This window comes from Camelus ferus, chromosome 13 (assembly GCF_009834535.1).
Source record: "Camelus ferus isolate YT-003-E chromosome 13, BCGSAC_Cfer_1.0, whole genome shotgun sequence".
Lineage (NCBI taxonomy): Eukaryota > Metazoa > Chordata > Mammalia > Artiodactyla > Camelidae > Camelus > Camelus ferus.
The window spans coordinates 29,349,475-29,375,001 of record NC_045708.1 but is presented as its reverse complement, the minus strand read 5'-3'; the positions used below and the strand labels follow the sequence as shown (position 1 = coordinate 29,375,001).

At 36.9% G+C, this 25,527-nt stretch overlaps 1 protein-coding gene across 11 annotated transcripts in view; it reads left to right on the top strand.

Moving 5' to 3' along the window:
- Window positions 1–25,527, top strand: part of SCMH1 (Scm polycomb group protein homolog 1) — a 144,988-nt gene that overhangs the window by 9,545 nt on the left and 109,916 nt on the right. For 5 of the 11 annotated variants that reach the window (XM_032493959.1, XM_032493966.1, XM_032493955.1 and 2 more), the window contains exons 2-3: window positions 6,381–6,466; window positions 20,603–20,683. The exons of 4 other annotated variants lie outside the window; for them this stretch is intronic. The gene's annotated coding sequence lies outside the window, so the exon portion shown is untranslated. Of the gene's footprint in view, window positions 1–6,380; window positions 6,467–18,784; window positions 18,830–20,602; window positions 20,684–25,527 lie in introns of those variants that run through there. 2 more of the 11 variants (XM_032493957.1, XM_032493956.1) reach the window with 2 other exon arrangements.

Genomic DNA, 25,527 nt, shown 5'->3' with positions numbered 1-25,527 from the left:
TAGTGATCCAGTCTACCGGTTCTGTGGACCAGTGATTATAATTCCATTTAATTGTGAAGAAGATGAAGTCAGGGAGACTTCAGAATAGATCCTCTCTCTATTTAAATATTTGATGTATTCTCACAATTGAAAGGATTTTCATCCTCTGGTGTCTGTATCATAGTTTCCCTAAAATGCCAAGTAGGATTAATACTGACAATTTTGTTTATTCTTCTATGTCTTCTGGTTTTAATAAAGATAGAACTTAGGCTGTTGATTTAGTGATTTTTCAGAATTTTCAGAATTGGATGGTACTCTGTAAAGATCAGTAGTTCAATTTCCAATATTTCATAGACAAGAAGGTGAAAGAGACCTTATAAGCACCATGGTGTGTGTGGAAAGAATTGCGGTGTGTGTGGAAAGAATTACGGCTTGGTGGTTAGGAGTCCCCATTCAAGTCCCAGTCTGCCACTCACTGGCTCTGTGATTTAGGCAAGAGGGTTGCAGTAGGTGATCTCTAAGATTTCTTCCAACTCTCAAGCTCTGTGACTGTTAGGTCAGCTATTCAGTGAAGAAATTGAAGCCTAAAGGAGGGACATGGTTTGTCCAGGGTCATGAAAACTAGAATTTGATTATCTTGACTCTTGGTCCAAGAAATCTAACGGAAGAATCATCAAAAATTTGAGTGGCTGCTGTATATCAGGCAAGTGTTAAGTACCTAAAAAAACCGTAAGTGCACATGAAATTGTTTCAGAATTTATATATCCAATATAAAAGTAACAACCATCATCTTCTGTGTTTGTTAGCTTATACATATCCCGCCTTATTCCAGAATTTATTTACAGCATACCTACTCAATGTAACATCCCATACTGAGAGAGGGAATAAACTTTTTTTTGAGTATCTGTCAGACACATTGCAAAATGCAAACATATATCAGCCTCACCCACCCTCATATAAATATTATTAGCTCATTTTATATATAAAGAAACAGAGACTCAAGGATATCTGGCCAAAATCATAGAATTTATTAGTGATAGGACTCAGTTTCAAACCCAGACAAGCCTGACTTCAACCCTAAGGCATCTTTCCATTTTACCATATATATTCCCCACAAGCAGTGTCATGTAGTTCTGAGGCTTCATCAGCACAGGAGGCAAGGTTTACTTGTAAGAATTGACTCTTTTTTTTTTTAAAACTGAATATATCTTATCTCACCAATGTAGGTAAACTAAAAGAATCCCTGAATAGAAGAATGAAACACTTCAGCGAATCGGTCATGCTTATTTTTTACTTTGAGCAAACATACGAACAGTTTCCTTGTTAGGGTTAGTGCTCATATTTTAATAAATTGCAAAGTCAAATCCAAATTTGAATTAATGGACTATAGTCATTATACCTGATTTTTACTTTGTGTGCTTCTTTACCTTATATTGAGAAGGGACTGTATTTTACTCTGACTGTATTTTGGGAATAGCTTTGTTGTCTAATGGATAGGGGTTTAAATCCCATGTCTGCCACCTCTCATGTACCAAAAATATCCTTACATCATTCTGTTGATCACACAGGTTCAGCAGTCCCTGATCTATCTGTGGGGCTTGTCTTTTCTACAGATTAAAGAACGCAAGATCCTGGCAGGGGTTGAGGAGACTATAGCTCAAGTGGTAGAGCACATGCTTAGCATGCACGAGGTCTTGGATTCAATCCTCAGTACCTCCATTAATAAACAAACAAACAAATAAACAAACAAACCTAGTTACCCCCCCCAAAAAGAAAAAAATAATAAAATAAATGATAATGAATTTTTTTTAAAAAACCCCACAAGATCCTGAAAGGCAAGGCAAGATCTTAAACTTTTAGTGTCACCGTATATTATGTTAGATTCTGGTACAGTTGTGGGCATATAGTATGTTCTAAATAAAAATTGTTATAATGTCCTTTCTCTGTGTTACTGGGAAATAACAACTACCATTTCATACAGTATAGGAGGAGACAACTAGACTTTTGTTGAGTGTTAAACTCTAGCCTAAGCCAGTATTTCCCCAATTTACCTGATCATCTGGAACACTTATTAAGAGATAGCAGATACCCTGACCTGGAGATTGTTTCAGTAGATTTGGGGTAGTGCCCCCGGTGATCCTTTTGAAAAGAACAGTGCTTTAGTTTTTAAATATTGGTTGTAAAGGGCAGAAATCCAACATAAATGGATTGCAGCCAAAGGGGGGAAAAGGGAATTTATTGGCTCACTTAATTTGAAATAGGGCCTAGGAAAGGGAGGTATTAGTCTACTCCTTGCTTCTGGATTGTAGCCGAGCTTTATTAGGCCAGGAATGCCTAACAAAGGTGCTTGGGGGACCCTCGGGGAATCAAGGGGACTCTCTTATGTCTCAGTCTTATCCGTAGTTGTAGGTCCTGCCTTTCTGCCTTTGTGGTATCATTTTTATTTTAGCCCTGGATAGTTTCCCAACTCAGCAAGGCTCCTGTGCAGGCTCTAGGCAAAAGGAACCTTTTTTACAAAAGCAGTATTTTCTTCCCAGTGCTTTCAGATTGACCAGTTTAAATCAGGACTGATAATCTTCAGTATGCACTAGTATAATCTTACAGGTTGAAATATTTTGAATATCTTCCATATTTCATATTAAGTAGTTTCGTATTAAGCCAACACTCATTACATCCCACATTTTCCCTACTACGTCTCTTTTTGCAGCGTGCCTCAGTAGTGGTGAGTCCTGCTGCAACAGGCCACAGTTTGATCAGCTGTCTCCTATTGCATAAAGATGGCCAACCTCAGCATGAGATAGAGGTCTGCACTGTGATGTTCCCAACCTTGATCCAGTCAGTTCTGTGTTTTATGGACTCATTTATTCCACATACCAATTTCATAAGGGTCTAGTTCGAAGTGGTAGAAACCAACTCTGGTTACATAATGTAAAATTTACAGTTTTAACCATTTTTAAGTGTACAGTTCAGTGGCATTAAGTACATTCACATTGTTGTGCAACCATCACCACCATCCATCTCTAGAACTTTTTTCATCTGGCAAAACTGAAACTCTGTACCCATTAAACAATGACTCCCCATTCCTCCCTCCTTCCAGCCCATGCCCCACCTTTCTTTCTGTTTCTATGATTTTGACTACTCCCAGTTTCTCAAATGAGTGGAATCACATAGTATTTGTCCTTTTGTGACCGGTTTATTTCATTTAGCGTAATGTCTGCAAGATTCATCCATGTTGTTGCTTATAGAAGTTTTAATAAACTAGCCCATCTAGCTTTTTGACCTCTTGTCACTTTTCTCCTTGCTTTCTATGCATCAGTCATACTGCCTTTCCTTTGTGTTTTGTGAGCTGTGCGTGCCCCACCCTCCTCATATACCTGTTCTCTCTACCTGGAATGTTCTTTCCCTTCCTTTGCCTGGTTACTTTCTGCTCAGTCTTTGGATTTCAACCAAGATATAACTTCTTCAGGGAATCCTTCCTTCATCTTCCAGAATCTATTTGATCTCTATATTACATGATTTCATAGTACCATGTGACTTTCCTTTGTAGTACTTATAATAGTTTTAAATGAAGCATCTATTTTTTTTTGGTTGATTAATGTCTGTCATGATGGCAGACTTTATTTATATATAATTGATATAATTGACACGCAGCACTATATAAGTTTAAAGTGTACAACATAATGAAGGGACCATGTCCTATGTTCAGTATTGTATTCCTGCCACCAATATGTAGTAGATATTTCAGTAAATAATGTTACATATGTAATAAGTAATATTAAATTTTGTTGGCTTAATTAATTTAGCTATGGAAATTGACGCTTAAGGTCTTCCTCTCTCTAAAAATCTACTACGTATCTGAACCTTACTTGACTACTTTAGCCTGAAGAAATCTCTCTTTTCTGTGAACATAATAATCCTTATTCACCAGATGCTTACCATTTAAACAAATAACCCTTATATTATCTATTTTTTCATATTATTTATTCTTTATATTTGCCAATTGGTTTTCTCCTTCTAAATAGTCATTAGTTATTTTTCTGACTTCCTAGGTTACAAATCTGATCTTTTGTGGAATCTTTGGAGCAGTGCTTCTTAAACTGTGTGTGTTGAAGGAATGGTATTTTTCATTCATCTTAGACTAATAATTTTATAAATACAATAAAAATGAATTGTTAGAAATATGAAATTTTTTAAAAATCTAAGTATAAACCACAAAATTTTATTAGATTTAACAACATAAAATTATTCTATTAGGTTATAATATAGAGTTTCTAAGTGCTTACTCTCAATTTCTACACTTACTGCAAACTAGTAACAGTTTGCTGATAACTGCACCTGGAGGGCTAGGCTGCTTTAGGTCTCTATGAAGGACCACCAGGAGGGGGAAGTCAAGGTAAGGCAGGGTGGATAGACTCTGCTTCCTTACTGCCCTTCTACCAGATAAGCTCTGTAGTTATTATTATTACGTTTTGCATTAAAATGTGTTTGAAGATAGTTCTTTTTAAAAGGTTTAAAAACCTTTAGTCTACAGAATATGTTCCTTGATCTTTATCTGAGTCTAACCTAGTTTTCTAATTCAGTCACTGCTTCCTGACATATATCCTATGTTTGAATTACTTATCATTTTCCATAGGACATCACACAAAGCCTTTTACTGCTTAGTACTTTTCTATTTCCCTTTGCTTAGAATTTTCTCAACTTCCTTCTCTGTCTGGAATAAGATGCATTCCCTAAGTTTTGGTTCAAAAATATCTCCTCTGTGAAGCCTTTTCAATTTGTTTAGACAAAATTGATCTCCACCTTAAACATACCTTTAATAACCATGTATTACATTCTGTTGTAGTGTATTTGTTTATCTATCTCCACGTAGATTAACGTAATTCAAGTCCCATCCATCCTTAGATCCCTAGCCCAGGGACTGGCACACAAAGCAGTCAATAAATACAGATTGGATAAATTGGGAAAGTTATCAATATTTGGTGCATATTTCAGACACAGAAGCTTTTAATTTGGTCTTGGACAAGTATGATTTTCTTTTCACCAGGAGACCTATAACTGAGTGTCGAGTTTGACATATATAATAAAGGTTGAAATATTTGTCTTAGAAAGATACAAGTAATGAGCCCCCTCCTAGGTGTCTTGTGTGGACCTGCATTGAAGCTCTGTGTGTTTATGGGGTGTAGAGAGAAGGGTGGTTAAAACTGGATTAGCTTTGAAATTGGTTTGATTGAAATTTTTGAGATCTGATCCTCTAAGTAGCATCCTTGTTGTCTGTTCTTGCAATTTTAGGAGTGACCTGTAAGTCATCTCTTACTGGCAAGAGAGACTGTTTGGCCTATGGAAAAAGTACAAGATTTTGAGTCATATGACCTAGATATTCTAATCCTAGACCCAGTGATTACTAGCTTTGTAACCTTTATCAGTCATTTAAACTCTCTAAATCTGTTTTCATTTATAATGCAGGGATACTAATATTTGCCCTTTGTACCTAACAAGACTGTGAGGGCCACATGAAGTTGCATATGTGAAAGCATGTATGAGAGTATGTGAAACCCCAGAAAGTGTACTGTTTACTGGCAGCAGATTGACTTGGGGCAATTTACATTTTGTTTAACACGCACCCTTTCACAGGCCCACCCTGAATTAGGATTGGGTAATAATGGTAAGAAGTGACAATAAGAGATTAATTATTTATTTACTAAATGTATGTATGCTTAATTCTATGCTGGTTGCTGTGGGGGAAATGGAGCTATAATAACAATGCCTTACATTTCATTTAACTGTTCAGTATTTAGCACTCACCATGTGCCAGATGCAGAGAATAAAGAAATACACATGAAACAACCCCACCCTTCAAGGCTTATAATTTAGCAGAAGTATCAGACAAACAAACAAATAAATTGTAATACATTCTAGTGCTATAATATAAATGTATACAGTCCACAGAAGAGAGAATGATTGTGCATGAGAGTATGAGGAAGGCTTATCAGAAGAGGTAATATATGAATTGGGCTTTAAAAGATTAATGGAAGTTTATCAGGTGGACTGAAGGGCTGCAGGAGAGGGCATTTCAGATGGAAGTTATCAGCATATACAATATTTGGGGCTGTGTAAATAGTTGAGTGCTACTGTGGTATTAAGGTTGGGAAGGGGTGACTAGAGATGAAGTGAGAGGGTAGTCAAGGGCTGGATCATCCAAAAGACCTGTATACTGTCCTAAGGAGTTTAAATGTCATCCTGTTGGCAAGGGGGCTCAGTGAGAGTTTGGAGCAGAGTACAAAGAGGATCTCATAGGTATTATAGGAAAATCACTTTGATGGTATTGTGGATGATGGGACTTGGGATTTTTAAGGATTACCTAAATGCTTTCAGGTTATTCACTTATCTGATTCTTCCAACAGGCCTTTGAAAGTTGACAAAGCAAGAATTAATCCCATTCGATATATGAACCAGTGAGAATTAGAGATGACACTGGAAATTAGTCAAGGTCAGTACTTACTGAACAAGGACTAAACCTAAGTCTTTTCCAAATCTAGATTTATTTTTGCCACAGTACATTCAAAGACACATTCCCTGCCCCCAAATGAAATTAAAGACATTGGGGATGCTAAAGGATAATTTTCTTTAAAAGAGTAAAATCATTTATTCACAACAGCCAAGATATGGAAACAACTGAAGTGTGCATAAAGGATGAATGGATAGAGAAAATATGTATATATACAATGAAATAATATTCAGCCTTAAAGGGAAGGAAATCCTGCCATTTGTGACAACATGGATGAACCTGGAGGGCATTATGCTAAGTGAAATAAATCAGACAAAGACAAATACTGCGTGGTGTCACTTATGTGGACTCTTTAAAAAAAAAAAATGAACTCTTAGAAATGGAAAGTAGAATGGTGGTTGCCAGGGGCTGGAGGATAGAAGAAATGGGGAGAGGTTGGCAAAAGGTGGGAAAAAGGTAAAATCACAACTCACACAACTATAAAATGAACAAAAATTTTACTTAACTCAAAATGGTTCAAAAAAGGACTCAGTACCACATATTTTTAGTCAGGATTTCCTGAAGTTAATTTACAAATGGATGCAGAACTGCTCAACATTCATAGAGCAATATCAATTGAATTCCATGGACACAGTTTGCATTTCTGTCAATTTGCAACAAAGCTATCAGTTTACAACAAAGTTGTAAAATAGCCCGGTTGGAGATAAACAAAGTGGTACATCTCTATAGGGTCAGGTAATATGGAAGGCTCCAGCAGATAGAATATGCCATTTCAAAACCTTTCACTATTTTTCCATACGGAGTTTGGGACTAATTCTCAGAAAATTCAGATTGATAAAAGATGTTATAAAACTTAGGGATAAACTGTGATTTGGACTAGATTTGCTGTGGACCAGGATCTTCTCTAGTTTTCTCTACTAGTCTATTATCATGACTTGATTCTTCATTTCAACAGAAATGTCCTTTGGAAAATGGCTGAGTCATGCAGTCCCATTGTGCAGTCTTGGTCCGCATTCTCACTTTCTGTCTCAATTACCTGCCCAGGACCCTTCTTAAGTGTTTAAATTACCGATTCCCAGAAATGAAAACTCTTCCCCCAAAACCCATCAGCCTAGTTGTTTGGACCCTAATGCCCATATTTAAAAAAATCTAGGTGCAGCTGTTTGGATTTTCCAAGCATTACTACAGAGTTCCTTAGCATAATGCTATCTTCCCTCTTAGCTCTGTGATGTGTTTTGGAACACTCTCTTGCTGTAACATAGTAGGTGCATTCCTAACAAGTCTTATGTTATAAAGAATGAGTTTGACAATACTTGTTTCAAGAGTTTTTTTTTTTTCTATATGAAATTAAAGATGCTTATATAGCTCTAACTTGGTTTAAAATCTAAAATTTTGAGGAAATCCAGTATTTGTTTTGTTTAACTTTTGCAAAAGAATCTTCCCTTACCTGTCGACCAGCGTCATTTTGTCACATTTATTGCCCATTGTTATGACAAAGCAGTAAGTCACTCAAAGCAGTTGTTTTACACTCAAATAATATCTTTTTTCTTTCTTTCACTCTTTATTTTCCCCCTCTTCCCCTTTCCTTTCCTTTCTTTCTTCCCTCTCTCTCTCCCTCCCATCCTCCTACCCTTCTTCCTTCTTCCCTTCATATTCTCAAGTAAGTTATGTCAGGATGATGTAAATAATGTTTCCTAAAACCATATATAGGTATATCTCTGATTTAATGCTACCAGCTTAAGGTTATTCATCTATTCATATCATCTGTAGGCGGATCTACTCTCTCAAGATTTGTCATTGCTTAGTGACATCAGGCTCCAGTCCTTTTGTTCCCTAATCTTTTTTTTTTTTGTAAGCATTCTGCCATGCCCTGTTCAATGTGTCTCTGTGTGTGTGTGTGTGTGTGTGTGTGTGTGTGTAGTAAAATATACACAACAAATTTTTTCTTTTTACCATTTTTAAGTGCAGAGTTCTGTGGCATTAAGTCCATTCATGTTGTCGAGCAGTCATCACCTCCAGAACTTTCTCATCTTCCTCAGCTGAAGCTGTTTAACATTAACTCCCCATTCCTCCTTCCCCTGCCCTGTCCCTGATGCTACCATTCTGCTTTCTGTATCTATGAATTTGACCTCTAGGAACTTCATATAGGAATCATTCAATATTTGTCCCTTTGTAACTGCATGCCTTGTTGAATTTTGAAATATAGTATTAATGACAATGATAATACTACTAATAATAATGGTTACCATTTATTTACTATTTTTACTGGAGGTCAGGCATATTGTTTATTTAATCTTTGCAGCCTAAACCATGAATGACCTTATTGATCCTCTTTTGACAGTTATAGAAGATGAGACTAAGGGGACTAAATAACTTGTCTAAGGTCACAGGTATCTAAGCATCAGACATAGAATTTGTTCTGTTTTCTCTCCGACTAAGGCTCCTGCTCTGTCCATTACACCAAAAGTTGATGAGGTAAACCTGACTCCAAGCCACACTGCGATGGCATTGGAAAGGGAGTGAATATGCTTCATGGTTTCCTTGTCCTCTTATATACCAGTTTACCTTGTTACAGAGCTCAAAAAAAAAAAAAAAAAAAGGCACAGAGAAGGCTCCAGTAAGAAGATATGAACTTTATTTTTAGATTCCTTTAGATTATGAACTCTTATCAAAAACAAAGACTGTATCTTTCATCCCTGTATTTCCAGCGTCTAATATAGACCTCGAATTTAGAGTTCACAGAAACATGTGTTAACTAAGCTGAAAAACAAATTTTATGCTCTGAATCTGTCCCTCCTTTCCTATCCAGGTAAATTGGTCTCTGAGACAGAGACAGCTATAAATATAGTTAACTGCTTTCAAGGAGCTTAGTTGGAGATGACACGTAATAAAATTACCATCACCAAAATCGATTTCTATTTGAATCAGTTATTGCATGAAATGTGTTGGCTTTAAATACCTCATTTTAAAAAGTGTATGTTATATTTCAGTTACTTATGGGGCTTAGTTCATATAAAGAACATTTTAGGGAAAGTAACTGTGATTTTGTATAAATTATTCCATGAGTCAAAGAATTAGATGCAGTCCCTCCAAACATATGTACATATCTCCTGGTGAAATCCCGCCGCCTGCTGCCTACCCACAACCCAGTGATGCTTGCCTCTCAGTGAGGCTAGTGAGGAGTGACTGAGTCAGGCAAAGGGTCCTCCAACTGGGGATTATGTTCTTGCATTGCATGAGCAAATAAGCCTCAACACCCAAGTCTCACTCAATGTCCAAATCTTTTCCCTGGTAGACATTCCACCATGATTTAGCTCAAAATCATTATTTCTTAGGAGAAATAATGAAAAGCCCAATTCTACATATAAGAAAAATTTGGGGTGTCAATTAATATATAATTTATGAAAAAATGGTACATGTAAGTCAAATAGCTGAAAGACCAAATGACTTGTATCTTGTATAGCACATTTTCTGCTTTCTATCCCTGGTTACTGTTGGGTATACTGGGCCACCATAGGACTCAGTCACTGTAATCTGTTTTAACCCCAGCTTTTCTGACACCACTTGGTATATTGCAATTTAATTCTGACACTGACCTTCCAGAGTTAGTGTCAGATTCCACAGGTTTAAGGAAACATGATCCCCAAAAGATTGCCCCCACTTCAGATGCCAGCCTCAGGTGGAATCCCCAGGCCACTTACACTTCTCACAACTGGCTACAAATCTGACAGGTTCCTATGACCCTTCTCAGGTTCCATGATTTACTAGAACAACTCTCAGAACTCAGGAGTGTCATACTTACGGTTATAGGTTTATTATAAAGGATACAAATCAGAAACAGCCAAATGAAGAGACATATAAGGCAAGGTCTGGGAGAGTCCTGAACACAGAGCTTCCATTTCCTCTCCCATGGAGTCATCACATGTCACCCTCCTGGCACATTGATGTGTTTACTAATTAGGAAGCTCCACTGAACTTCAGTGTCCAGAGTTTGGTTGTGGTTTCATTATGTAGGCCTTGAAGGGTCAGGCTGCTCAAAGCCCCAACTTTCTAATCACATGATTGGTCTTTCTGGCAATCAGCCCCTATTCTGAGCCATCTCATTAGCATAAACTCATAAGTGTCCAAGGGGCTCATGAATAATAGACACTCCTATCACTTGGAAAATTCCCGAGGTTTTAGAAGTTCTTTGCCAGGAACCTGGGACAAAGACCAGACAAATTCCTTATTATACAATAATATATAAAAAGTTTAGTGTAGTAGTTAGGAATAGTGTACCAGAAAGTTATTTTATTTCTTTTCTTCATGAGGTTGTGGTAGAGATTAAATGTGATCATCAGTGTAAAGCACTTTACACAGTACCTAGTAAGTCTTGAATATATATTAGCTAGTATTAAGGGATGTTTTAGTTTCTTAGGGCTGCTTTAACAAATTGTATCACAAATTGGGTGGCAATTTATTCTCTCACAGTCTGGAGGGTAGTCCTCAAAAATCAAGGTGTCACCTGGGCAGTGCTCCTCTGACATTGGATAGAATCTTTCCTTGCTTCTTCCTTGTCTCCGGTGGTGGCTGTCAGCTCTTGGCTTGCAGCTTTATCACTCTGCTCTCTGCATCTTTTGCCACATGGTGTTCTCTCTAGGTGTGTCTGTCTTCACATGGTGCTTTTTTCCTCTTATGAGGACCCCAGTCATATTGGACTGGGGCCCACCCTGATGACCTCATTTGACTTGATTATATCTACAAGGACCCTATTTCCAAATAAGGTCACATTCACAGGAACCAGGAGTATACAATTTGGAGAACATGATTCAACCCATAACTGTCTACTCGCTGTTCCCCCCAAATGCATGTCCTTTCCATGTCCAAAATACATTCACCCCATCCTTGTATCCCCCAAAGTCTTAACCTATTCTAGCATCCAATCCAAGCCCCAAATCTCACCCAAATATAATCAACTCAAAAAGTCTCAAATCTCATCTAAATCATCTAAATCAGGTATGGGTGAGAGTCTGTTTTTCAGTTTTGAGGTATTTTTCAAGAATACATTCTTTTCCTATCCTAACAAGGACCTAAACTTTCTTGAATTCCCCTTAGCCAATCACAGTGTTTGCAGGCCTCTTAGAAATTACTCTGTTAAATCTTGTTTTGCACTGAGGAAGGCTTATCCATGGCACTGCTAGTGAGAGACTAGCTCTAGTGATAAATAAGAGATGTTAGTTGCCAAAGCTGTCATTTCAATTTGTCTTGCTTGCACTGAGCTCATTAATAAATTGCCACAGTGGTAATACGAAAGTAATGAACCTTCTGGAGGCCCAGCTGGGTCACAGAGCATTAGCAGGGACCTTCAGGGCAACTGCCATTGTAATACACAGTTTAGTTAAAAATTAAACATCTATTTTTTGAAACATCTATATTTTGAAAAATCCAAATCCTGTTTTAACACTTGTGTACTTTCTAAGTGAGTATATTTGAATTCAGCCCAACAAGCATGTATCTGATGCCTACTACTGTTAGGCAGTGTATTAGACCCCAAGGATATAAAGATGAATAACCTCCTTAGGGCTTCACCATCAAATAGGGAGAAGTATGTAAATAAACGATTGTAATTACAATATTTAAATGCTATAAGTATGAACCAGATATAAGCAATAACATAGAAGAAATGATTATCTAGGGAAAAAAGCTGAGAAGGCTGATGAGGAGGAGATTCATTGATTTTTGAGTTAAATTTTGAAGGATGAGTTGTGACAAGTTGAGAGTGTAATGGGAAAAGGGATTTCACTGCAGACAAGTTGAGAGACTGTAGATCCTGTAGAATAACTTAGGGGAAGAAGATAAAGAGAAGAAGATGGGTAGATGAGGCTTGAGTGGTCATCAGGGGCCAAATCTTAAAGGATTTAGGTTTTGAAGAGTTTCATATGCAATGCCAAGGACTTTGGTGGATTTCATTCTATAGGCTACGTGGATCCGTTGAAGGATTTTAAGGAGAGATGCAACATGATCAAATTTTTATTTTAGAAGGGTTGCTACGTTTCATTTCTATTGTGAGGATCACCTTCTTTCCTTAAGTAAACACTCACTAATCTCTACTGTTCCAGGTGCTGCTACAAAGAATGTAGAAATGAATCAGATCTGGATCCTAACTTCAAGGGAATCACAGTGCTAGAAAAAAAACCATAAAAGATGTATACAAGTAACTGTAATACAATCATTGTGAGTCAGTTAACTTTGAAAATTATAAGGCACTTTGAGACTGGAAGTCATTTATGTTATACAAAATATTGTTATGTTTTATAAAAGATATTTCACATGTTCTCATTATTTAAAGTGCTTTTCCAAATAAAGCTGAGATAAAGTTACTTTCCTGGACACCTGTGGAAATAAATGATGATAAAGATATGTTCAGAATTTAGGCATATTTTTAAACCCACATGCATATTTTGAACCCAGGCTTGATCAGGCCTAACATTCACTGATATCCAAGTAACTTGGTTAAGGTACTCTCTGAGCCTCAGGGGCGTGTGTGTGTGTGTGTGTGTGTGTGTGTATGTGTATGTATAATGGAGATAATATCACCTGCCTTTCAGGTTTGTTGTGATGCAATGGTAATTATATGTAAAAGTGCTAAAAGACAATTAATATTCATTCTTTCCTTCAGTCTCTGCTCTAGCCTGCCCACCTTTTCACTGTTGCTCAATTTGACCTTTGGGACAGCAGCTTCTTTGAGGTATTTTAAGGTGTTTTTTTTGTTTTTCAACTTACAGAAAATTTCAACCATGCAACAAAATTAAAAGGGTTTTGCAATGGAAAACCTAATGTCCACCACCTCAGTTTTACCATTACTTATAAATACCACATATCAATTTGTCCATCCCTCTATCTACCCAGCTGTATTAAAATTTCTCTGGTGATTCTTTAGGACTTTTCTGAAAGAGGTTTTTTTTAACTAATTTGGAGGCCAGGGGTGCAGATACATTTCAAATATTGGTAGTTACATTGCATTTTACCTATTTATGTTGCTCTGTACCGGCAAAGAATGTTATTTACGAGGTTGTTCATTATTTGGATCTCTGTACTGTGTTCCTACACTATTATTTCTTTTTTTTTAACATTTTTTATTGATTTATAATCATTTTACAATGTTGTGCTACACCATTATTTCTAACCTTAACTCGTCCTGTGTGCATTTTCCTGAGAGTGCCTTCAGTTCATCTTTTTTATTGTCACATTTAGAGTAAGCTCTTTATAGTAGTCTTTGTCTCTTTCTCCTTTTTAAGTTTCTTTAGAAATTAATTGTAAAAATACTGTACGTTTTGTGCCTAGTGGCAAAAAGTGCAGCTAGAAGCTTTGTGTGCAGAGTTGGGTGCCAGCACACTTCTTAAAATCTCAGATATCTCAGTACTTTTCATCAGCTCCCAGTTGTTGTTTCTGAGCTTGGGTTTTTTTACCCAGGACAGTTGATCTGTTTAGTATGCCGTAACAGTAAATACAGACCTCTACCTGTGTTTAGTTAGAGGCTCTCAGCATTGATTTCTGCATTATATTGCTCAATTTTGATTATATGTGCTACAGAAATTCTTCAGTTTCTGACTCTTTGGTGGTGCTCATCCCTGTTTCCCAATGCTGCTAAGTAGCTAGGTACTTTTTCATATTTTTAAAATCTTTTGTCATCTCAGTGCATGTCTTTTAAATGAGTTTTAATCAGATAGAATTAGCCTTTATGTTATGTGGATTTCCTTAATAAGCTGTGAGAAATGTATTCAGAAAAGTCTTTGAAAAGTAAATTATATTCATGATTATGTCTATCAACTCCTTACATCCTGTCATTACCTTTATGAATGATCCTGTCAGATTTGAGAGAGTGACTTACAGATACTAAAGGACCCAGCTTGTTTTTGTTTCAGTTTTAGAGACTTTTTTTCTTAACTGTTTCTCTCTCAGAAATCAACTATGTATGAGTTTTAATTACCAACCACCCAAATATATTATTTCTTAAATTCAGAAAGTAGACACTTTCTGATCATGTAACTTATAAATTTGATGTCTTTTTTTTTTAAATGATTAACTTTCATTTATTTCAAAATGAATACTTATTGAGTGCCTTCTCTATACCAGGCAGTATTCCAAGCGCTGAATAAATAACATAGTCAAGGCCCCAGTGGAGGAGGCAAATGAATAGACAAGGAAGATACTAACTGGTGCTAACCACCGGAGAATTCAGAGTGGTCTGATAGAGTCTGGGCAACTCCGTTAGGTTGAAAGGTCAGGGAAAGGTTCTTTGAGGCAGTGACATTTAAGCTGATAAGCCAGCTTCTTGCATATGGGTGGAGCATTCCAGGCCCTGTAGAGGCCCTAAGATAGGAAGGAGGTTGGCCTGCAGCGGGAGTAGAGAAGGCCAGCTGGCTGGAGCAAAGTGCATGATGAGAGCTGTAGGAGAGGAGGCAGTAGAGGTGGGGGCAGATCATGTAGGATTATGTGGGTCAGGATAAGGTTTAACTTGGATTTAATTTTAAGTGCTGCTATGGGGAGCCTTTGGGAGATTTTAAGCAGGAGAATGACGTGATCTAATTTACATTAACATATAATCAAGGTAGGGCCAAATAATGGAGAAAATCACCAGTGCTGAGAGCCCCTAACCAAACATAGACAAAGACTGCATTTATTCCTAGGCATACTAAATATAAATCGCTCAGCTTTCCTGGAAAACTCCTAATCCTCAGAGACAAGAAATGGGCCAAATTACCTTGCTCTGAATATCAGTTCCACCATTTACTAACTGTGTAGCTTTGGGTAAATTATGTCATCTCTCTACACTGGTTTCCTTATCAATAAAATGAAGGTAATAATAGTACCTACCTTAGAGTTGTGAGTATTGAACAACTTAATACAATTCAAGTGCTTAGAAAATGCTTGGCACATAGTAAGTACTTAATGTTTAATTTTATTATTTATTTCCTCTAAATATGGGTTGTCTAACACAGTAGCCCCAGGGTTAGTGTGACTGGATTACTAAATTGTACATTTTATTTAATTCTAATTAAATTTAAATTTAAAAGCTCATTCTCCATACAGTTACTAGAAAGTTTTAAAGTATGTTTTGAATAATTTGAGTATATGAATATTCTTTTCAACCATAAGTTTTATGAAGTTTAAATACAGATCAAGTATTTCTGATGAAAATTTGAAATCTGAATTGAGATAAGCTATAATCATAAATACACACCAGATTCTGAAGACTTCATGTAAAAAAGAATGTAAAGTATTTCCATTCATTTTTATAATGATTACTGGCTAAACTGCTAATATTTCAATATATTGAGTTAAATAAAATGCATTATTAAAATTATTTTTACTTGTTTCTTTTTTTTACTTCTTAAAATGTGACTACTACCAGAAAACTTAAAATGACATCAGTGACTTGAATTATATTTCTGTTGGATGGCACTGCTCTAGACCCTGGGTCGGGGGAAGAGCAGTGGAATATAGACTGGGGGAGATGCTTTCTCTCATTACACAAATACCTGAGTAACCCCTGGAGATTCCAAAATACCTTCACCCAGTGGAGCCTTCCTCCCCATCAAATTAATCCTACCTCCTACCCTCTTGCTGAAAATCAGTGCCTTTAATGAGCCTGCCTGCACTGGTAGGAGTGTTTTGTATCCTTCAGATATGTCGGGGGGGAAAAGTTATGAGTCACTGCTGTATATTAAAAGAGTATCACACAGGTTAGACAGCTATCAGTGATTTTGATGAAGTAAATTTCTGGAGTTCTCCAAACTAGTACTAGCATATAAAATCATTCTCTGAAATAAAGTGTACCACTAATCCTGATTTATTGAACCCTGGACACTTAAAATGAAGAAGAATTAAAGTATATTTTAGTTAAGGGATAAATTACTGAGTCAAAAGCTGAGGAAGTTGAGAAAGGCATCTTGTGTCCTAAAAGCTAAATTTCTGGGATTGAAACAAACTCAAAAAGCTAAGCAACCATAAACTTTTGTCTCTGAAGTGAAACTGGACATATGTTTTCTCCTTCTCATGCCTCTTGGTTCCTGCTGATTCTTCAATTATATGCCACTATTCTCTGCCCTCTCAGTCAAGTCAGTTTTCTAGAGAAGAGAGCCCTCTCCTGAGATTGCTGTTTCAGATTCACATAAGACACATTTCACTGGAAGCCTCTTTGTATTGTCTAGCCTTACCATTACAATGAAGAAAGAGGTAGTCTCAAAGTTTGACAACCAGAAATAGGTGTCAGGGCAATTGCCTGAGTAGCTCACAGGAAGACAGTTGATCTCATTTGATAAATTTCCCTTATTTCAATAGCAATAGAATTTTCTATGAAACCGTAAAATCAGGCACTTATAGAGGTGGATGATGAAGAAACAGGCATTGCAGCTAGTTTGTAGTAAACATGGGACCTGCCTGAGAAGGCACTATCAAGTTCTAACCTTTTGATTTTAAAGTAAAGAATCTGAAGCCCTGAGGAAGTGACTACTCAGTGACTTAGAATGAACCAGGCCAAGTTCAGGTCTAAGTTGCATCTGAGTTTCTTGGTACAGAGAAACCATAGTTGCCCCAGGCTTGTAATTCTGTAAGATTCATAAAAGACGTTGGATAATGTCAAGGATTCATAACTCACTTTTTTCCGATGAGAACCTAAGACTTCAGGGAGGGAGGATTACAGAATGGTTTATAGATGCTGCTCTGTTAATGAGCCCGAATTACTTTATGTACCTCTCCCTATGGCTTAAACAGTGAGGATTTACTCTGTTCTCAAGGCTCTGCGGTGTCCATGGAGGTAGTTTCCTGTGTAGGACTCTATCCTATTACACTCTAACAGAATAAAGTTGATGTTGAGATCTCTTGTACTGTGTAGCATAGATACCACTCAAAGGTATGCTTGGACAGTGTGAACAGATAAAATGGTAAACTGGTTAATAGTCTTATTGGTTCCCAAAGCCATATGAATCTGACCTCAAGTGTTAATTTTGTCACTATGAAAAGCTTTTATTAAGTGGCTCCTGTCTGCAGGTAGTGACATGATTTCAAATTTTCACTCCAGGAAACTTTGGGGAAATAAGTCGCTCTTAGAAGCTTAGTGTTCTGGATTGCTGTAAGTTTGTTCCATTACTCATTAAAACTTTATTTTTAAAAGTTATTTTAATTGGAAATTATTCTAAAGTGGATTTCACTCTTCTACCTTTTTTTCAGTTTAGTTTGTTGAGCCTAATTTAACCATTAATGACTGAGATCCTTATGGAGTATGTGGGTATGTGTATAAAGGATGCAAAGTTCCATGGGCTTTTGGTAGTCTATTCCTTACTCTATTTTTCCCACAGGCCCATGTTTAGTGCATAGTTTTACAAGATGTAAGGTTTCCAGGAATGCATATTATTGTAAAAACTCCTGGATTTAAGTCTGTGGATCACAATCAAAAAGGTTTGAAAGCTACTGCCCTATGAAGCTCTTTCCTTTTGCTAATAATAATTTCTTACATTTCATAGTACTTGACTGTTTGCCAAATCTCTCTCTATGCATATGGCCTATATCAAGTACACTAGGGAAGCCTTCCTGTTGTTTTTAAACTATAGTAGGCAAGCATAATGGAACCAAAGAGAGCATGGACTTTGAAATTAGTCTTTAATTTTAGTCTTCCCATTTAGTAGCCATGTGACCTTGGATGCCTTAATTAATCTTGTTTCACTTCAGAACCTCAGCTTTTCTTTCCCCCAGCCTAAATGAGAAATGTTAGAAATGTTGGGTGCTTTAAATCAAGTAATGAAGATAAAAATGCCTAGTAGTGGAAATTAAATGGTAATTTTTTTCTGATTTGTATAATATAATTTTATCTGGTAGATCAACTTTATTATTAAATTTTTTGTGGTGGGATATTGGACTTACTCTGTTATTTCCAGCACCTTTAATACAAGCCCATTATAGTGCAGCAGGCTTTGAAATGGTCACTACATCACCGTGTAACACCTTTTATATTTTGCTTATGTTCTCATCACTGATGGAAAACCATACTCACTGTTTTTATAATACAAGTATAGAAAGTATAGAAAGTATAGAATGACTGAAAAATTGTGCTGAACACTGGAATTTGACACAACATTGTAAAATGATTATAAATCAATAAAAAATGTTAAAAAAAAAAGTATAGAAATAGAACTTGTATACTTGGATATTGATGTAAGATCCTGTTATTAAAAATGTAGAATTGTTGAAAATCCAATTTAAAAAATTGAGAAAGTTATTTTTTTCTTCTAGGCAATATGTGGGATATAAAGTAAGCATATGACTGTCTGCCCTCAGGGAGGGTGGAATCTTGGAGAGGTTTGTGAGGTAGGCAGAAAACGAATTTGTTTACATTTCCTTTTGGTCTTTTGAATGTTGGCCTTTGAGAGAAGGTTTCTGATAGAGATACTGGCAAGGCCTCTAAGCTATGTGGTGATGATTGTATGGATGCCATTGGAGCTAAGAGACAGAGAACTGACTGTGACTTCATCAGTGATCAGCAATATGGCAAAGAGTTAGGGAGGCGGGGAAGTACCTCCTATTCATCAGGCACTTATTAATTTATTAAAGTAGATAATACCATTCAGCCCTCCCAAACCCTTTGGATTAGACACTACTGTTTCCACTTTAAAGATGCAGAAATTGAGGCCCAGAGACATTTAGTAACTTATTCAAGTTTACATAGCTAGTGACAGAGTTGATACTCAAATTCAGAGACCATCTGTACCACATGCTATATATAGATAATAACATTATCCAAAGAAAAGATGTGTTTATCAGAAGATAGTCTCACTTGGAAACATGCTAAATAGGAATTTATACAGAAAATTGATAGCAGGTTACATCTAGGACTACCCTGGAAAAGGAATGCTGTGACTCAAGGACTTAATTTCCTGAAAGTCCAGGTGCTTTCTCTGTTACCGTTGTGAGATGGCTGAAAGGAACTATCAAGTCCTGATGCAGATCCACCTGTTGCTTATTTTTCTTTTTATTATTATTCTGTTAATATATGTATAACATAAAATTTACCATTTTAACCATTTTAAGGCATTAAGTACATTTACAATGATGTATAGCTTTCACCACTGTCCAACTCCAGAACTTTTTCATTATTTCAAACAGAAACTCTGTACCCATTAAATCATATCTCTCCATTCCCCTCCTCTGTCCAGCCCCTGGTAACCTCTGTTCTACTTACTTTTCTACGAATTTCCCTATTCTAGTTGCCAAATATAAATGAAATCATACAATAGTTATCCTTTTACGTTTGGCTTATTTCACTTAGCATAATGTTTTCAAGATTCATCCATGTTGTAGCATGCATAAGAATTTTATTCTTTTTTATGGCTAAATAGTATTCTTGGCACCTTTGTCAAAAATCACTTGACTATATATTAAGGTTTATTTCTGAGCTCTCTATTCCATTGGTCTATATGCCTGTCCTTACACCAGTACCACACTGTTTCAATTACTGTGCTTTGTAGTAAGTTTTGAAATCAAGAAGTGTGAATCTTCCAATACTGATCTTCATTTTCAAGACTGTTTAAGCTATTGAGGTCCTTTGACATATCCTGTGAATTTTAGGATGGCTTTTTCTATTTCTGCAAAAAAGTATCATTGGGATTTTGATAGGGATTGCATTGAGTCTGTAGATCACATTGAGTAGTATTGTCATCTTAACAATGTTAGTCTTCTAATTCATGAATATGGGATGTCTTTCCATTCATTTCTTTAATTTGTTTCCACTGTGTTTATACTTTTCAGTGTACAATATTTTAATTATATGGCTGTTACATTTCTCACAGTAAATTAATAGATTAACATTCTCGTTTACCCATCATTGTTTAATGACCTATTAATGCCTTAAAGAGTCTGTTCTATTTTTAACAGAATCAAGGTTCTGAACACACAAACCTAAGGGAAGGATCCTGGAAACTGGAAATCTAAATTACTAAAAAAACTAAATTACTGCCCTTGGAAAGCCCTCCTGGGTATCCAGCCTGCTGGTTTCCTTTGATAAAAATCTAATTTCACTGTGAGTCTCCTTTGATCTACAGTAGTTCACATTTTTAATTTTTTTTTTTTAATCTTTTCTTCTAGATTTCTCCATCTTGCTAAGGAGGAACAAATTCCTATTTGGTATAGCTGATGGTACCATGCAAAAATCAGATCCTCGAAAAGGTCAGAACTTGTACTAACATGTAATAGAAATGGAGAGTTATCCTCTATTAGGCTGTGTATGAATGTATGTGTCACAAAAAGCTGTTAGAGTAAATAAAAGAATCTCACCCTTTCTTGCCAGCTTATCCTACAATTTTCACAAAGCCCGCAAGTCATTTATGCAGCTCTTTTATAATTTATAAAGTATTCTTGACATCATTATCTCATATAGTCTTTACAGTAATCTTATGAAATAGGGACTGTTGCTATTCCTGTTTTATGGAAACAGTGAGGGGTTAAGAGACTTATTCAAAACCTTGTTACTATAAACTGCAAGATTTAGTCCTAGATCTTTTGCCTCTAAATCTTACCCTTCTCATTACATCATAAATTCATAATTATTATCAGAATTTAGTAGACATGTAAGTATGGAAGCTGTATGAACATTGGAAATGTATGTAAAAGTCTGTGAAGCAGTTAAAACTCCCTCATGGGCATTAAATATCATTAATGAATCTGACCTTGATATTGAATGTCTTAATATAATCTTTGGGATGATCCTAGACCCTTCGTTGTGTATATACCATTATTGTCTTAGTAGGGCAACTGTGAAGCTCTTCTTTTGCTGGTACTTACCTTTCTGTTCTCACCTCCCTCAGTTCCTGTCATTTGTCTCTGTAGCTTACCCTACCCCTTTCCATCTATAGTAAGCTTCTGGCTGTTGTCCAAACACATGATCCATTTCCATGTCTTAGTACCTTTATACTATATTTCCTTTGCCTAAAATGCCTATTCATCTTTCTTCTGACAATCATAGCTCTACTTCATGTCCTTTGTGAGGCTTTCCTAACTCCCCAAGCAAAGTCAATCATTCCTTTCTCTTTTCTCAGAGCATTTTGTATAGCAAATCTCTTTATAGCAAAAACCACATTATTTTATGATTGTGTATTTGAGTTGCTGTCTAGCCTACTAATCTGTGAGTTCTCTGTGAGCATAGGCTGGAACATCCTGTTTTTGTGTTCTTAACACTCAATGCTACTCCTAGGCTTAGGTAAATTTTGTTTAATGAGTGCAATGACAGCTTTCTTTAAATCTAAATGGGAGACTGACCACATAAAAATACTCAGAAGTTTATAAATACATGTAAATGAAAATAGTACATGTGTGAAGCAGAACAGTGGAATGATCGCAGCCAGGCGGAGTTATTTAGGGAAGGATTCCTCTAGATCAGGGATCAGTAAACTGTGGCCCTTAGGCCAAATCCTGTCTGTTGCCTATTTTTGCAAATAAAGATTTATTGGAATATAGTCATATGCATTTGTTAATGTGTATGGCTACTTTCATGCTACAATGGCAGAGTTGAGTAGTTGCAGCAGAAACCGTATGTCCATAAAACTGAAAATATTTACTATCTACCCCTTTACAGAAAGTTTTCTACCCTCTCTAGGAGATAGGTTTTGAATAGAGGTATGAAAAGAAGAGGAATGTGAATTGGTGAAGCATAAGTGTACATTATAATGCAATGAAAACAGCCGTAGTAGTAGGAAAGCCAAGTGACAAAGTTCCACTCTAATCTGATTTGTCAGAGAGAACTGTGTTGAAGAGATGAAATGTCAAGAATGTTCTGGACTGAGAAAGAGGGAACATAGAAATCTAATGGAAAGAAATTGTCAAGTAAATACTCTTGGCCTGTAGTAAGATAGTTTCCTAAACACCCTCGGCCTCGTGTAAGAGTTTCCTAAGTAGTAGCAGTGCGTGATGGTGATAATGAAGGAGGAGCAGGAATCAGCAATGCAAATTGCCACTGATTGAGTGTCCACTCTGTGCCAAGTACTCTTCTATGCGCTTTATATGTATCCTATTTCATCTTCCCTGCAATCGTATAAGCGAATTGCTGCTGTTGTCTTTATTTCTCAGATGATGAAACTGAAGCCCAGGGTGCTTGAGTTACTTCGCCAAGGTTATACAAGTAGTAAATGATAGAACCAAATCTAAACGCAGGTGGTCTGGCTGTAAATTCTTCATAACAGAGGAGGGAAATCTGTGGATATTTGGTAAAAACACCCATAAGCTTGGAGTAAGGTAGTGAGTTTGAGTAATTAGGAAGTGTGCTGTCCCATTATGATAAAGAGAAAATGAACAGACTGTAGAAGAATAATATTGGAAGGCAGAGTGTCCAAATAGAAGAGTATACTATGAATTAGGCAGAATGGCAGGGAAAAAGAGGCAGATACATGACAAAATGAGATATGTTTACAATTAGTCATTAAAATCAACCTTGATGAGGCCAGAGAGCAGTTAACTTTCCTTGCACACCTGAAAGCAGTCTTAAAATGCCTGAAGAGCTAGCATACTCAGCTGAGATAGAGATTAGCAGTGATTTTCAAGGACATAGGGGGTGTTCAGCTCCCCTCCTCTCTAGTATATTACGGTCAGGTCAATCCCCACTCTGCACTCAATGCAGTCAATGGAGGTGTCAAATCATAACACACAGCATTCCCTCTCATTCTGTATTGTTTCCGTAGGGGGAACTTGTTCCTGCCCAACCCCCATCACTGCTGTGATAAACATTTATCTCCCTAGACCACTTTTTTTAAATGTTTGCATGCATATATTAAAGTAATATACGTGCACTACAAAAAAACTTGACAATAGAAGTATATTAAATGAAAAGAAAGTTTCCCTTCCATCACTATATTGCTCTCTAGAGAGAACCTATATTAACAGTTTGGTTGTATATGAAACTACTGTTACTGATGAAAGTGTGTTGCGATTCCCTTATGGTTGTCAAGATGGAAAAAAATATTGAGAATCACTTCCCTAAAGGCAAAGTCCACTGCCAAGAATGGAAGGAACTTCCTGGGAAGATGTGGGAGCTTCATCACTGGAAGAGTAAGCAAAGACTTGGTAGGGATGTTAGAAAAAAGATTCAAATACTGGCTAGGGTTGGTAGAACTGGAGGAAGAGAGAGGAGGAGGCATTGAACTAAATGACATTTAATATTCCTTTCAAACCAATGGTTCTGTGTTTATACCAACAGACTGATTACCCCAAAAGTAGGGAAAAAAACTCCAATGTGACTTTGACATGGTTGACTAGAGTGGAGGACAAAGTGATTAGAGAAAATCCAATATGTAAAATCCATATTTATAGAACAAGTTACCCTGCAGCAAACATTAAACTTATTTTTATAAAGATTTCTTTTAACTAACTAACCATCTTGGTGTGCTCAAATGTACTTCAATTTTTATGAAAAATTCTGTTTACACTTAACCTTTCAGGACTATATTTACTGTGTAAAATGAAGGTGACACATATTGTTCATTATTCCAAGAAGGAAAATATTTCAAAGTATCTGCCAAGTTAAGTTGTGGTGGAGAGGAAGGAAATAATTGAACTGGGCCCCTGCTGCTACTGCTCCATAGACTGACAATATGAAAGAACTTAAAGGGGACCTTATGTCCCCTTTAATGAATAATGAGGTTCAACTTCTTGATTTGGGTCTAGGATGGGGTTCTGCAAACCTTTTCTTAAAGGACCAGATAGTAAATATCATAGGCTTTGGGAACCATAAGGTTTTGGGAGAACCACTCAGTTCTGCAGTATAGGGTGAAAGTAGCCACAGACAGCACATAGACGAGTGAGTGTGGCTGTGTTCCAGTACAACTTTATCTCAAAACAGGTGGCAGGTTGGGGTTTGCTGACTCCTGTCTAGAGTTTTCTTCCATTTAAGCCAGTTTCATCTGGGGGAAGAAAAAAGAGGAAAGTAACAACCAAAGATGACATTTTCCAGATGAGGAAAGTAAAAACCAAAGATCACATGGTACCAGCTCAGAGTCTCACAGTAGCCTAGCTGGACTCTTAAAGTTTAGGGATAAGGTCTATAAAGTGCCCATGACAGTGCCGCAACGTGATAGATGAAGATGCAGAAGGGAAATAAGATCACGATGATGGTGATGATATTGTTGTTATTTCTTCTGCTTGGACCCATACTGCTCTTAAGCCTTCTGCGAGAAAGTTGGTATTGTAGATATGTGCACCGTCCATGCTGCAAACCTAAAGTTGCGCAGTGTTGTAATGTTGAGAGCAGAAGCTCCATACCCCATAGAAGTATAGGCTGTCAAATTTGGGTAACCTTTAAAGGTTACGTAGTCTAGCCTCCCTGTTCCTTCTCATGATTTAATATTTTCACCAAGAGGTTATCTTAACTCTACTTCCAACCCTCAGTGATGGCAGATTCATACCTTCCCTTCCTGGAGAGTTCATCCCACTGTTGGATACCTCTGACTGCCAGAAAGTTCTTTCGAGTAATGAGCTGAAGCCTGTCTACCTATAGATTCTACCCACTGGTTCCAGTTCACTCCCTTGGGGTAATATTGAACCAGCAGAGCTTATCTCATCTCTCCTCTACATGAGAACACTCCAGATATTTGCAAATACCTCTCTGGTTTCCTCTGAGTCCTCTTTTCCTGATTAAACCTCCCTAGTTCCTTAGCCCTCCCTATCCTTGTTGCTTTCCTTTAAATGAGATTGTGTGCCTGTATCTCATTTGGAGTCTAGGACCTAGATTTGGACATAAAACTCTACCTCAGAAGTGTTCTAACTGGCAGAGTAGATCATCCAGTACTATCATCTCCTTCATTCCCAATATTCACTGGAATGATGGTGGTGGTTGTGATGGTGGTGGTGATGGTGGTGCATTACTTATTTCATGACATCAGATCTATATCATATCTGCCAGGAAGTATGATGTTGCACCATTGGTACCACTAAACTTCTTCCCTGTTCAAGAAACGTGAGCCAGAAGCATTCTAAAAAAGCATTAGCTTCTCCCATGCCCTGGATCACACCTCTGTTAAGCCTCT